Raw genomic sequence first — 14,518 nt, forward strand, 5'->3', positions numbered from 1 at the left:
TATATCATAATCTGAGTGTTAGTGCCGCAATAATTAGCATTTCTATCACGTCACATAATTACAATTTCTTTTTGTGGTTGGAATCATTAAGATCTAGTCTCTAGGCAAGTTTGGTGATTATAACACAACATTGTTGTCTATATTCACTATACTGTCTCTAGGCCTCATATACTACTTGTTGCAAGTTCATACACCTATACAAAATTTGTCCTAGGCCTCCATGTCCCCTACTTCCTGGTAACCACCATTTTACTCTCTATTTTAACATGTTGCACACACACACACTCACACACACACACACATACATAAAATGACATCTGTTTATGGACTCATCCATTGATGGGCACTTACGTTGCCTCCATCATTAAGATCTTGGTGTCAATGTTTTCCTGGTTCTATTACTATACATATATATATATATATATATATATATATATATATATATATATATCTTTCCACACGTCTCCCTGACCAGATTAGGTAAATGCTACAGGTAAAACACTGTAGTCTCTCTTTTCATTTACTAAAATAACTTGAACATATTTCTATGTTGTTAAATCACCTTCTGCAGAAACATTTTGAAAGGTAGTCTTGTATGCCATTCATTTAAAGAACCCCCTATTGTTGGGCATATGGGTTATTTCCAAAGCTGTACTATTCTAGACCACTCAGCAGGACAGTGAAAGAAATCTTTGAGATGAAATCTCGTCCCTGCCCAGAATTGTTTCTTTAGGGTCTACTCCTTAAGTGGGCTTGCTGAGTCAAAGCACACACACAATTTGAAGGCAATTGATATGTGTTGACAACTTCTCCTGCAGAAGGTCTGCCCCAGTTTAAAATGGGACTCCTAAGGAGGCAAATGATGTGGACCCAGCCCAACTAGGGTGGAGATGCTGATGGCAGGATATGCTTGGCATTACAAATGGATAGTCTACTACAAACGCTCTACCAGGAACCTTCTAAGGTTTGCTGGAGAGTCCATGAGAGCAGAAGTTGGGTTTCTTCTGTGCCCGTCAGATGGCTTTCAAAAACATAGAGCACAGGCTGACCTCTTTGCTGCCAGCTAACTGGTCTATCCCCCCAAAAAAAGTCAAGTCACTGCTGGGTGATCTCCCTCTCCCTCTTCCCTGTCTCTTTAAAATTGAATTTACCTTTATCCCTAGACTCAGTCATTAGCTGATCATCTCATACATGAAAAAGCAATCTGCATGCAAAATACTAAGCAGCAAATACATGCAATCTCGCTGGCATATTCTTTGGCATGCCTCCCCCATGTGATCTCTGTAGTTACTCCTTTATGGTCTTACCAATGGGTGACCTTCCTGGGCACTCTTCTAGATCTGTGTTTACCCTTCTGAGCCCCAGCTTCCCCCTGAGTGGGTATCAATCGGGCAGAAGCAAAAAGACCCAGGACTTCTGCTGATTCCAGAAGTCTTTGCCCTAGTGGGAGAGACGACTTGATAGATGCTGCAAAAAGTCTTCAAAATCTGCTGTCCCAGACATCCCCAGAGGTCCCAGGGCACAGTTCAAAGGGACCACATTCAAACTTTAGCTTCTTCTCCTACCAGCTTGGGACCCTGGGCAAATCACTCGACCTCAAGAGCCTTGCTTTCCTTATTTGCAGAACATGGACAATGTGGAGACAACTGTCCCTCTCTCCTCTGATGGCCGTGGGGTTTAGAGACCACATACACACAACACAGTTCACACAACACACCCGCAGAGAGAATGCCGTTATAGTGACCACAACACAGGTTATGGAGCATCACATGGAGACGAAGAGGCCGGGAGGTGGGACCCAAGCCCAGGCTGCCTCCCTAGCGTTCCAGCTGCTTCACTGGGAGAAAGCTGCTCAGCTCCGTGTCTTCCATTTTCTCACGTGTGAAACAGGGTGGTGAGAGTGTTACTGAACCAAGCTTGAGTCTGCTTGCCCAGAAAAGCCAGTCTACTGACCTCAGGTCATGGTGAAGCAAGGGTGTCGTTTATTGCAGGGCACTAGGCAAGCAGTCCACAGAGCCAATGCTCAGTTCAGTTCAGTTCAGTCACTCAGTCTTGTCCAACTCTTTCTCAAAAGGCCTTAATTCCCATAGTGGCTTTCAGGGAAAGGCTTTAAAGACAGGATGAGGGGGAGGGGTTTGGGGGTGTGTGGTCAGCCTGTGGGCATTCTTCTGACTGGTTGGTGGTAAGAGAATTAAGGGGTCAATAGCTTCAACCTTCTGGTTCCAATCGTCTGGAGTCTATGTGCTTGTGACACCTTACAGGTAACTTCTTCCACATGGTGGAGTCTGTGAAACAGTTCATAAGACTGGCTCAGAACAGCCCTGAAGGAGGAACTGAAGGTCCTTGGCTTTGTATAATGGCTAAACTTATTGTTTTTGCCTTCTTGACTACTTACTTTTGGCTTTACATTTTTCTTACTTTTCTGATTAAATGTATTCTTTGGAACTTGGGGAAGACCTCGAGGTTAAAGTTTTTTTATAGTGAGCAGCAGGTGGAGGACCTAAATGAGGGCAGGTCTGTCCTGGGAAAGCACCATAGGGGCCAGCTTGATTACCATAGCACATCCTTCATAGGCTTGTGGGAATTACATGAGGTGATACCGGACAGAGCTCAGTCAGTAGCCAGAAACCAGCAAATGTGAGCTACGGTCACTCCCACCACCATCATCTTCATCTGCACCTTCACTGCTTAAGATGAACAGAATAAATAACGAACCTTTTCTTTTACTTTGTCTAATCTGCATTCATCCTATCCACTCTATCATCTCAGTGTATTTGTTTCTCTCTAGAAAATTGATCTAGTTTTTTTTTTTTTTTTTTTTTTAATATCTTCTATGTTTCTAATTGGCTTCCCTGGTGGCTCAGACAGTAAAGAGCCTGCCTGCAGTGCAGGAGACCCAGGTTAGATCCCCGGGTCAGGGAGATCACGTGGAGATGGAAATGGCAAGCCACTCCAGTATTCTTACCTGGAAAATCCCATGGACAGAGGAGCCTGGCAGGCTACAGTCCGTAGGGTCAGAAAGAGTCAGACACAAATGAGCTACTTCACTTTCTTTTTCTATGTTTCTAATTGACAGGTTCAAGTTTTCCTCTATTTTCTTAACCATATACAATACAGGTGTAAGACTGTCATAATATCTTTATCTACTAATCCTATCATTTTTGTTCCTGGGTCTGTTTCTATCGATTTTTTTTTTCATTATGACTTTTAGGTTACCATTGCTCATCATATAGGAAACACTCTGGGGACTTCCCTGACGGTCCTGTGGTTAGGACTCTGAGCTTCCTCTGCAGGGGGTGCTGGTTCGATCTCCTTTTGGGGAACTAAGGTCCCCCATGCTATGTGACCAAAGAAAAGAAGAGAAAAGACTATGATAACAATAAATCTTTGTCTATTTTAAAAGGGAAGTTTATTTAAAACAGATTTCCAGAAGTGAAATTGCTGAATCAGAAGATGGAAAGGTTCTTAGTGTTCTTCCTTTTTCTGAAATTGGTAGAAATTTAGAAACTCCCTAGCTTTTGGCTCCATCAGCAGCATATAATAGATGGAACCGATCATTTCCTGAGACTTTCCAGCAAATCTGTGTCTTCACTTCCTTGGAAACAGTGGGGACACACTTGGTGATACTGTTCACCTATGATTCATCAAGATCTCCAGGTGGACGATGAAGGAAGCCAGAGAGGGCTTAGACCCTGAAGTGCAAATTCTATTAAGAATAGTTACCATCAGCGGTGGGCCCAGCGAGGTTAGGAACACGCCCAGAGTCATGCAGCAGCAGGTGAGTGGCAGAATTTGGGTCAGAATACAGGTCAGCCAGAGCTGCCCCTACTACATGCAGGGCACTGTTCTAAGTGGTTCACACAGAGGAAGTGCAAAGAGGCACTGCCCGAATCCCCATGATGCAGGTGAGTCATTGTACCCAGGGGCTACTTTCTTAGCCAACATAGATGGAGGTGGGAATGAGAAGAGCTGGCAGAGCTTGGAGCCTGCTGCCCCCAACCTCACTGCAGAGACGGGGAACCCCCATCTCCTAAGAGACACCCCCTTTCAGCCAGTGACCAGAGGCCTTTGCTTGACTCAGGTGCTAAGTCACTTCAGTTGTGTCCAACTCCTTGCAACCCTACGGACTGTAACCTGCCAGGCTCCTCTGTCAGCCCTTCCCACAAAGTCCCATTTACTGAAATGGTCCCACTGCCTGGATTCCATCTGTGATGAAACCTGCCAGAGGGGGCTAGATGCAGCTCAGAATTATTATTATTAATGCAGAAGGTTTGCAGGGGAAGAGGAACCTGAAAGAAGCTGGGCTTACCAAGAGATGTTCACACTAAGTGAAGAAAAGCAGAGAAACTCAAATACTCTATGACATCACTTATATGTGGAATCTTTTGGAAAAAAATGACACGAGTCAATTTATTTACAAAATAAAAACGGACTGACAGACTAAGGGGAAAGATGGGGGAGGGAAAAATTAGGAGTTAGGTTAACAACACACTACTGTATATAGAGTAGATAATCAACAAGGACTAACTGTACAGCACAGGGAATTCTACTCAATATTGTGTAAGAACCTTTATTAGAAAAGAACCTGAAAGAGAACAGATACATGTATGTGTAGAGCTGAATCTTTTTTGTACCTCTGAAACTAACACAGCATGATAAATCAACTACACTCCAATACAAAATAGAAATTAAATTAAAAAAATAGAAAAATAGGTTAAAAAATATGTATACCTATGGCTGACTCATGTTGAGGTTTCACAGAAAACAACTAAATTCTGTAAGCAATTATCCTTCAACAAAAATATAAATTAAAAAATATAAAGAAAGGAGCTGGGCTTCCTTGGGGTCTTCTGCACTTCATCTCTGACACACTCTGGCAAGCGAGGAGGAGGGAGAGATTGAAATTCCTTTGTGGGAGAGTGACCCACTTTTCTGCAGCTGTACCAAAGCAGAACTAAAGCAAGTGAATTAAATGATCAGAAACCACTCAAAGGTCTGTCTGTTGCAGAATAGTAGATTGTGTGATTTTACCACACCAACAAACCACAGCTATACATAACAACAGGGATTAACTTCACAAACCTTATGTTGAACCCAAAAGAGTACAGATTGTAGGAGAGATTTATGTGAGCTTCCAGACAGTCAGGCTAATCTGTGCTTTTAGAAGTCAGGACAGTGGCTACCCGTTGAAGGGTGCGGTGACTGGTGGGGTTACTAAGAGGGCTTTAGGGATGCTACCGACGGTCCTTCTCTTTTGGTGTTGGTGACGCTGGTCTGTTCATATTCCGAAAATCCTTCCAGCTGTTCAGCTTTCATTTGTATGTTCTTGTGTATCATTTATAAGTCCATGAATGTGAGTAATCACAACGCAAATGAAGATCATGAGAGGAAAAGCAAGTAGACTCAAACTTTGGTAGGAAGTACTTGAGATATCCTTCTAAACGATCAGACAATCCTTCTAGATAATCCAATATCCTTCTAGATGATCAGATATCTTTCCAGGTGACCCAGTATCCTTCCAGGTGATCCAATATCCTTCTAAGTGTTCCAATGTCCTTGTGTGTGTGTGTGTCTACGTGTGTGCTAAGTCACTTCAGTCATTTCTGACTCTTTGCGACCCCATGGACTGTAGCCCGCCAAGCTCCTCTGTTCATGGGATTTTCCAGACAGAAATACCAGAGTGGGTTGCCATGCCTTTCAACAGGGGATCCAACACTGAACCAAGGATCAAACCCATGTCTCCTGTGTCTCCTATGTCATCCAATATGTTTCTAGATGGTAAGATATCCTACTAAATTATGAACAGCATCTGAAACTGTGCAGTGAAAACAAATTTCTACTTCGATATCAGGCAAATCTGGCTTCAAATTCTAGCTTGTGTATGGCATTAATTACATTAGTTTGTCTCTCTGAACCTCAAGTTTCCCATCTGAAGCTGGGGCCGACATGCACTCTTTGAGGCTTGTTGTCATGATTACAAGTAGAAGGGTTGGCACACAGTCGAGAGTAAATGCATGGCACCTGGTGACCCCTCTCCCCAGGAGAAAGGAGTTTAAAGTTCTGAGCTCCCCTTACACCTCAGGCCCAGAGACTCTTGCTTCTAAATGATAGAGTTGGTCATGGAGCAGGGAATTTCCACTTAGACCTCTCAGACAAGTGGCCACAGAATGTGATTTCAGAATCACTCAAAACCCGCCTCCCCAGCAACTTCAACATTGCCATTGCTTGAAGGTTCTTCTTGTTTTCAGACTTGGCCTGAGTCCCTGTGACCTTCCTTAAGGTCACATTACCCTGGGAAGCAGCAGAGCCTGGGTATTCAGAAGGAGGCTTGGGGTTAGATAGACCAGATGTGGATCCTGACCCCCACTTGTGTTTTCTCGTCTGTTAAATGGGGTGAAGGAACATGAGGCCACCCAGCTATTGGAGTTCTTGTGAGAATTCTGAGATATGGGGCTTGTACCTAAACAGCATATTTAAAAGCAGAGATATTACTTTGTCAACAAGGGTCCATCTAGTCAAAGCTGTGGTTTTCCTAGTAGTCATGTATGGATGTGAGAGTTGGACTATAAAGAAAGCTGAGCTTCGACAAAGGAGGCAAAGATATACAATGGAAAAAAGACAGCCTCTTTAACAAGTGGTGCTGGGAAAACTGGTCAACCACTTGTAAAAGAATGAAACTAGAACACTTTCTAACATCAAACACAAAAATAAACTCAAAATGGATTAAAGATCTAAATGTAAGACCAGAAACTATAAAACTCCTAGAGGAGAACACTCTCCGACATAAATCACAGCAGGATCCTCTATGACCCATCTCCCAGAATATTGGAAATAAAAGCAAAAATAAACAAATGGGACCTAATGAAACTTAAAAGCTTTTGCACAACAAAGGAAACTATAAGTAAGGTGAAAAGACAGCCCTCAGATTGGGAGAAAATAATAGCAAATGAAGCAACAGACAAAGGATTAATCTCAAAAATGTACAAGCAACTCCTGAAGCTCAATTCCAGAAAAATAAATGACCCAATCAAAAAAATGGCCCAAAGAACTAAACAGACATTTCTCCAAAGAAGACATGCAGATGGCTAACAAACACATGAAAAGATGCTCAACATCACTCATTATCAGAGAAATGCAAATCAAAACCAAAATGAGGTACCATTATACACCAGTCAGGATGGCTGCTATCCAAAAGTCTACAAGCAATAAATGGTGGAGAGGGTGTGGAGAAAAGGGAACCCTCTTACACTGTTGGTGGGAATGCAAACTAGTACAGCCGCTATAGAGAACAGTGTGGAGATTTCTTAAAAAACTGGAAATAGAACTGCCATATGACCCAGCAATCCCACTCCTGGGCATACACACTGAGGAAACCAGATCTGAAAGAGACACGTGTACCCCAATGTTCATTGCAGCACTGTTTATAATAGCCAGGACATGGAAGCAACCTAGATGCCCATCAGCAGACGAATGGATAAGAAAGCTGTGGTACATATACACCATGGAATATTACTCAGCCATTAAAAAGAATTCATTTGAATCAGTTCTAATGAGATGGATGAAACTGGAGCCCATTATACAGAGTGAAGTAAGCCAGAAAGATAAAGAACATTACAGCATACTAACACATATATATGGAATTTAGAAAGATGGTAATGATAACCCTATATGCAAAACAGAAAAAGAGACACAGACGTACAGAACAGACTTTTGGACTCTGTGGGAGAAGGCGAGGGTGGGATGTTTCTAGAGAACAGCATGTATATTATCTATAGTGAAACAGATCACCAGCCCAGGTGGGATGCATGAGACAAGTGCTCGGGCCTGGTGCACTGGGAAGACCCAGAGGAATCGGGTGGAGAGGGAGGTGGGAGGGGGGATCGGGATGGGGAATACATGTAACTCCATGGCTGAGTCATGTCAATGTATGACAAAACCCACTGCAATGTTGTGAAGTAATTAGCCTCCAACTAATAAAAATAAATGAAAAAAAAAAAAAAAAGAAAGCTGAGCACCGAGGAATTGATGCTTTTGAACGGTGGTGTTGGAGAAGACTCTTGAGAGTCCCTTGGACTGCAAGGAGATCCAACGAGTCCATCCTAAAGGAGATCAGTCCTGAATATTCATTGGAAGGACTGACGCTGAAGCTGAAACTCCAATACTTTGGTCACCTGCCGCAAAGAGCTGACTCACTGGAAAAGACCCTGAGGCTGGGAAAGATTGAAGGCAGGAGGAGAAGGGGACGACAGAGGATGAGATGGTTGGATGGCATCACCAACTCAATGGACATGGGTTTGGGTGGACTCCGGGAGTTGGCGATGGACAGGGAGGCCTGGTTGCTGCGGTTCGTGGAGTTGCAAAGAGTCGGACACGACTGAGCGACTGAACTGAACACAGTAAGTGTTCAATAATGGTAGTTGCTGCTGTTGCTGCTTCTGCTGCTGCTAAGTCGCGTCAGTCGTGTCCGACTCTGTGCGACCCCATAGACGGCAGCCCACCAGGTTCCCCCGTCCCTGGGATTCTCCAGGCAAGAACACTGTAGCAGGCTGCCATTTCCCTCTCCAATGCATGAAAGGGAAAAGTGAAAGTGAAGTCACTCAGTCGTGTCTGACTCTTCTCGACCCCATGGACTGCAGCCCACCAGGCTCCTCCGTCCGTGGGATTTTCCAGGCGAGAGTACTGGAGTGGGCTGCCATTACTTCTCTGAATGGTAGTTGATGTTGGTGTTATTAGTACTATCTTGTGGGAGGCAAAGACCACGTGTCCAAGAAATCACAGAGGAACCCAGCAAATGATTGATTCAGCAGGCATTTTGTAAGCACCCACTATATGCCCCAGCCCCGAGGCAGACCCAGCGCACTGTCTGGGGTGCAGACAGGAAGCAGTAAGACACGTCCCCATCTGCTAGGAGGTTACAGTGTCCCTGGGACCAGACGTTTTTGAGCTGGTTGGATCCTGAGCTGTGTCACCCCACAGTGGCCTGTCTGGTGGGTGTGGGTTGGATCCTTGCATTAATTTGCACAAGCTGATTTGTGTGGAAGTGGACTGCCTGAGGAGTCAAGATTGGGGAGGGGTATGACTGTGGACCGCCAGATCTGGTGGCTTTGACATGAGCACTGTGGACAGAGCCCTCAGGCGCAGGCTCCAGGAAGCTCCAGGCCCAGGCTCTGGTCACCGAGAGGGGCCCTGCATGGCACAGGAGACAAACGGTGCCAACTCAGTGCAGGACAGGGCTGGGGGCACGCCCTGCCTCTGCAGAGCTCGGAGTGGCTCTGACACTGGAAGGTAGGAAGACCCCACTGGGCCTCTGCAGGCCCACAGCATCGGAGTGCTGGGACCTCCAGGAACAGCAGCGGGGGTGGAGTAGGGGAGCAGAGCAGAAGACTGAGAGGCCTCGGACTCCCCAGTCTACTCTGGAGGCCCCCAGAAGTAACAGCAAGATTTTATGTTGTGAAGATTTAGGAAGGAGCTGACTTATGTGGACCAGACCGGAGACCAGAGGCATTTCTGGCTGTTAGTATGATTCTCCCAGGGGCCCACAACCTCTCGAGACCAGGTGGAAGGGTACTCCCAAGAGATACACCATTAGCAATGCTTTGCCTTTTTAATTTTAATTTATTGCAGTATAGTTGCTTTACAATGTCATGTTAGCTTCTACTGCACAGCAAAGTAAACAAGCCACACACGTATGTGTATCCCCGCCGTTTTGGACTTCTTCCCATTCAGGTTACCCCAGAGCCTCAACTGGAGTTCACTGTGCTAAACATGATGTTCTCTTTAGTTATCTATTTTGTGTCATTGTTGTTCAGTTGCTAAGCCATACTGCTCTTTGTGACCTCACAGACTGTAGCCCGCCAGGCTCCTCTGTCCATAGCATTTCCCAGGCAAGAATACTGGAGTGGGTTGCCATTTCCTTCTCCAGGGGATCTTCCCAACCTGGGGATTGAACTCAACCCACATCTCCTGCATTGGCAGACAAATTCTTTACTGCTGAAATACCAGAATAGTACCGGTAGTATACATACCATTTACACGAGGTCTTTGATATCACCATTGGTACAATGGGTATGATTTGTTCCGTTTGCAGAAGGGATTAGTGGAGCTCTATAGGGTCAAGTCATGTCCCAGGCAGAGCACTGACTAGACCCGGTCTCCTCTCTCTCAAGCCTGATTCTTTTCCAGTGGGCCTTCGCCATGGGCCATCTGGACAATGGGAGGTGTTATGGGTTGGACTGTGTCCCCCCACTCCCACAAATGTATATACCCCAGTACCATGTTTGGAGATAGGGTCTTTACAGAGGTAACTGAGTTAAAATGAGATCATTAGGGTGGGTCCTAGTCTAACATGACTTGTGTCCTTTAAGAAGAGGAGATTGGGACACAGGCAGGTAGGAGATTGTCATCTGCAAGCCAATGACAAAGGCATCAGAAGGACCCAACCCCGCCTGAAATGGATCAGGACCCTCTGGTCTTTGTCCCCCATGTCCTCTGCCTGCCTTTTGTCTGTGGGTAAACCTGAGCCAAAGAGTAAATTTAATCAGAGAAGTGAGAACGTGCAGAAACAAAGGAAAACTGTCAAAGAAGACCAAAGAATAATCATGGAGCCATTAAGCGCAGTCAAGGACCTTTCGTTCCTCCTCCAGGACTATAGGTAATACCCTGAGCCATCTGCTGTGAGCTGTCTTCTAGGTACTGAAACCCCTACCAGGTAGTGGTTATGAGGTGCTGGCTGGTCACCAAGTCATGTCCGACTCTCGCGACCCCATGGGCCGCAGCCTGCCGGGCTCCTTGGTCCGTGGGATTCTCCAAGCAAGAACACTAGAGTGGGTTGCAGTTTCCTTCTGCAAGCAATTTCCTTCTACCTGGTGGAGAAGTTAATTGCCTGATGACCAGGCCGTAGCCGTGACATACGCTGCCACAGTCCCAAGAATTGGCCTCAGGGAAGTGGGAACAAACTGACCCTAGAACTGAAGACCAACTATCCTTAAAACAATCAGGATGATGTTTGTCAGACCACCAACAGGCAATTTCAAAATGACTGTCAGGGCTGACTGTGCTGTTTCTGCATGTAGCCCCCTTCTCTGTCTATAAAAGCTCTTGCCCCTTGATTGTCAGGGAGGCAGGATATGCCTTTAGATAGACATCTGCCCCCCTCCCCAACCCCTCCTAGTTGCTAGCATCCAAAATAAACTTTCCTTTCCAACTTGCCTTGCCTCTTTATTGGCTTTTTTGGAGCAGTGAGCAGCCAGACCCCACATCTGGTTACTTACAATACCTTGGTCTCTGACTTCCAGCTTCTAGAACTGTGAGAAAACAAAATTCTGTTGTTTAAGCCAGCCACCCTGTGGTGTTTTGTCATGGCAGCCTAAGCAAATTAACACAGGTGTTAGGAGAGCCCAGACATAATAATGGATGCACAGGCAGGCTTCCTGGAGGAGGTGAGCGGCCTCTGTCACGACCTTCTTTCTTCTGCTTGGCCCCCTTCCTCTCCCCATGATGTCCACATGCGCCATGTCAGCAGGAGAGACTGTTCTGAGGGGCTGTCCTGGTCCCCAGGCTGCTGCCTGTAGCCAGACCTTCCCTGACTCCCTGAGCTACATGGCTTCCCGTCTTGCTGTCTCAGTTTCCACCTCCATAAAATGGGAATAATGTCCTTTGATGCCTCCCTCCTCCATAGTCAACTGCTTACAACTAGGAATTAATCGGCTAAATAGGCACTATACACTGTTCATGTGCTTCTCAAGGCCAGAATGCTGAAGTGGTTTGCCATTCCCTTCTCCAGTGGAGCATGATTTGTCGGAACTCTCCACCATGACCCGTCCATCTTGGGTGTCTCTACACAGCGTGGCTCATAGTTTCATTGAGTTAGACAAGGCTGTGGTCCATGTGATCAATTTGATTAGTTTTCTGTGATTGTGGTTTTCATTCTGAAATGGCAACCCACTCCATTCTTGCCTGGAAAATCCCATAGACAGAGAGCCTGGTGGGCTACAGTCCATGGGGTTGCAAAGAGCTGGACATGACTGAGCGACTTCTTTCTTTCTTTCTACCCTCCAAGGGATAAGGATAAGAGGCTTATGGGAGCTTCCTGATGGGAGAGACTGACTGAGGGGAGAACTGGGTCTTGTTCTGATGGGCGGGGCCATGCTCAGCAAATCTTGAATCTGCTTTTCTGTTGATGGGCGGGGCTGTGTTCCCTCCCTGTTATTTGACCTGAGACCAAACTATGGTGGAGATAATGAAGATAATGGCGACCTCCTTCAAAAGGTCCCATGCATGCACCACCGCACACAGTGCCCCCGACCCTGTAGCAAGCCACCATCACCCACGCCTCTGCTGGAGACTCCAGGACACTCACAGGCAAGTCAGTCTCTTGTGGGGTTGCTGTTCCTTTCTCCTGGGTCGTGGTGCACACAAGGTTTTGTTTGTGCCCTCCAAGAGTCTGTTTCCTCAGCCTGTGTAAGTTCAGATGGCTCTATGGTGGGGTTAATGGCAAACTCCTCCAAGAGGGCTTATGTCATACCCAGCTCTGCTGCACCCAGAGCCCCTGCCCCTGAAACCGGCCACTGCTGACCCAAACCTCCACTGGAGACACTCAAACACTCAAAATCAGGTCTGGCTCAGTCGCTGTGGGGTCTCTTGGTGTGCGCAAGGTACTGTTTGAGCCCTCTGAGAGTCCCTGGCGGGTATGGGGTTTGATCCTGAATGTGATTTCGCCCCTCCTACCATCTTGTTGGGGCTTCTCCTTTGCCCTTGGGCATGGGGTGTCTTTTTTTGGTGGGATCCAACATTCTCTTGTCGATGGTTGTTCAGCAGCATGTTGTAATTTTGGAGTTCTCGCAAGAGAAGATGAGCACACATCCTTCTACTCCGCCATCTTGATCCAGCAGAGACGGAGCCCAAGCAAAAATGACACCCAGCTGTGGATGTGAGTGGTGATGGAAGTAAAGTCAGATTGCTGTAAAGAACAATATTGCATAGGAACCTGGGATGTTCAGTCCATGAATCAGAGTAAATTGGAGGTGGTCAAACAGGAGATGGCAAGTGTGAACATCAAAATTTTAGGAATCAGTGAACTAACATGAACTGGAATTGGGTAATTTAATTCAGATTACCATTGTATCTACTACTGGGGAAGAATCCCTCAGAAGAAATGGAGTAGCCATCATAGTCAGTAAAAGACTCTGCAATGCAGTACTTGGGTGCAATCTCAAAAACAACAGAATGATCTCTGTTTGTTTACAAGGCAAACCATTCAATATAATGGTAATCCAAGTCTGCCCCAACCAGTAATGCTGAAAAAGCTGAAATTGAATGGTTCTGTGAAGACCTACAGAGCCTTCTAGAACTAACACCCAAAAAAAGATGTCCTTTTCATTATAGAAGACTGGAATGCAAATGTAGGAAGTCAAGAGATACCTGGAGTAACAGGCAAATTTGGCCTTGGAGTACAATATGAAGCAGGTCAGAGGCTAACAGAGTTTGCCAAGAGAATGTACTGTTCATAGCAAACACCCTCTTTCTACAACACAAGAGAAGATTCTACACATGGACATCACCAGGTGATCAATACTGAAATCAAATTGATTATATTCTTTGTAGCCGAAGACAAGAAGAAGTTCTATAGGAGGAGTTCTATACAGTCAACAAAAACAAGACTGGGAGCTGACTGTAGCTCACATCATGAACTTCTTATTGCTAGATTCAGACTTAAATTGAAGAAAGTAGGGGAAACCACTAGACCATTCAGGTATGAGCTAAATCAAATCCCTTACAATTATACAGTGGGGTGAGAAATAGATTCAAAGGATTATATCTGATAGACAGAATGACTGAAGAACTATGGACAGAGTTATCTGACATTGTGCAAAGAATAGCAAGGAGAGAAAGAAAGCCGTCCTCACTGATCAATTCACAGAAATAGAGGAAAACAATAGAATGTAAAAGACTAGAGATCTCTTCAAGAAAATTAAAGATACCAAGGGAGCTTTTCATGTAAAAATGGGCACAAAAAAGGGCAGAAATTGTATAGACCTAACAGAAGCAGAAGATATTAAGAAGAGGTGGCAAGAATACACAGAAGAACTGCACAAAAAAGATCTTCAAGGCCCAGATAATCACGATGTTGTGATCACGCACCTAGAACCAGACATCCTGGAATGTGAAGTCAAGTGGGCCTGGGGAAGCATCACTACAAACAAACCTAGTGGAGGTGATGGAATTCCAGTTGAGCTATTTCAAATCCTAAAAGGTGATGCTGTGAAAGGACTGCACTCAATATGCCAGCAAATTTGGAAAACTCAGCAGTGGCCACAAGACTGGAAAAGGTCTGTTTTCATTCCAACCCCAAAGAAAGGCAATACCAAAGAATGTTTAACTACTGCAAATTGCACTAATTTTACACACTAGCAAAGTAATGCTCAAAATTCCCCAAGCCAGGCTTCAACAGTATGTGAACCATGAACTTCCAGATGTTCAAGCTGGATTTAGAAAAGGCAGAGGAACCAGAGATCAAATT

Source organism: Dama dama, chromosome 8 (assembly GCF_033118175.1).
Source record: "Dama dama isolate Ldn47 chromosome 8, ASM3311817v1, whole genome shotgun sequence".
Lineage (NCBI taxonomy): Eukaryota > Metazoa > Chordata > Mammalia > Artiodactyla > Cervidae > Dama > Dama dama.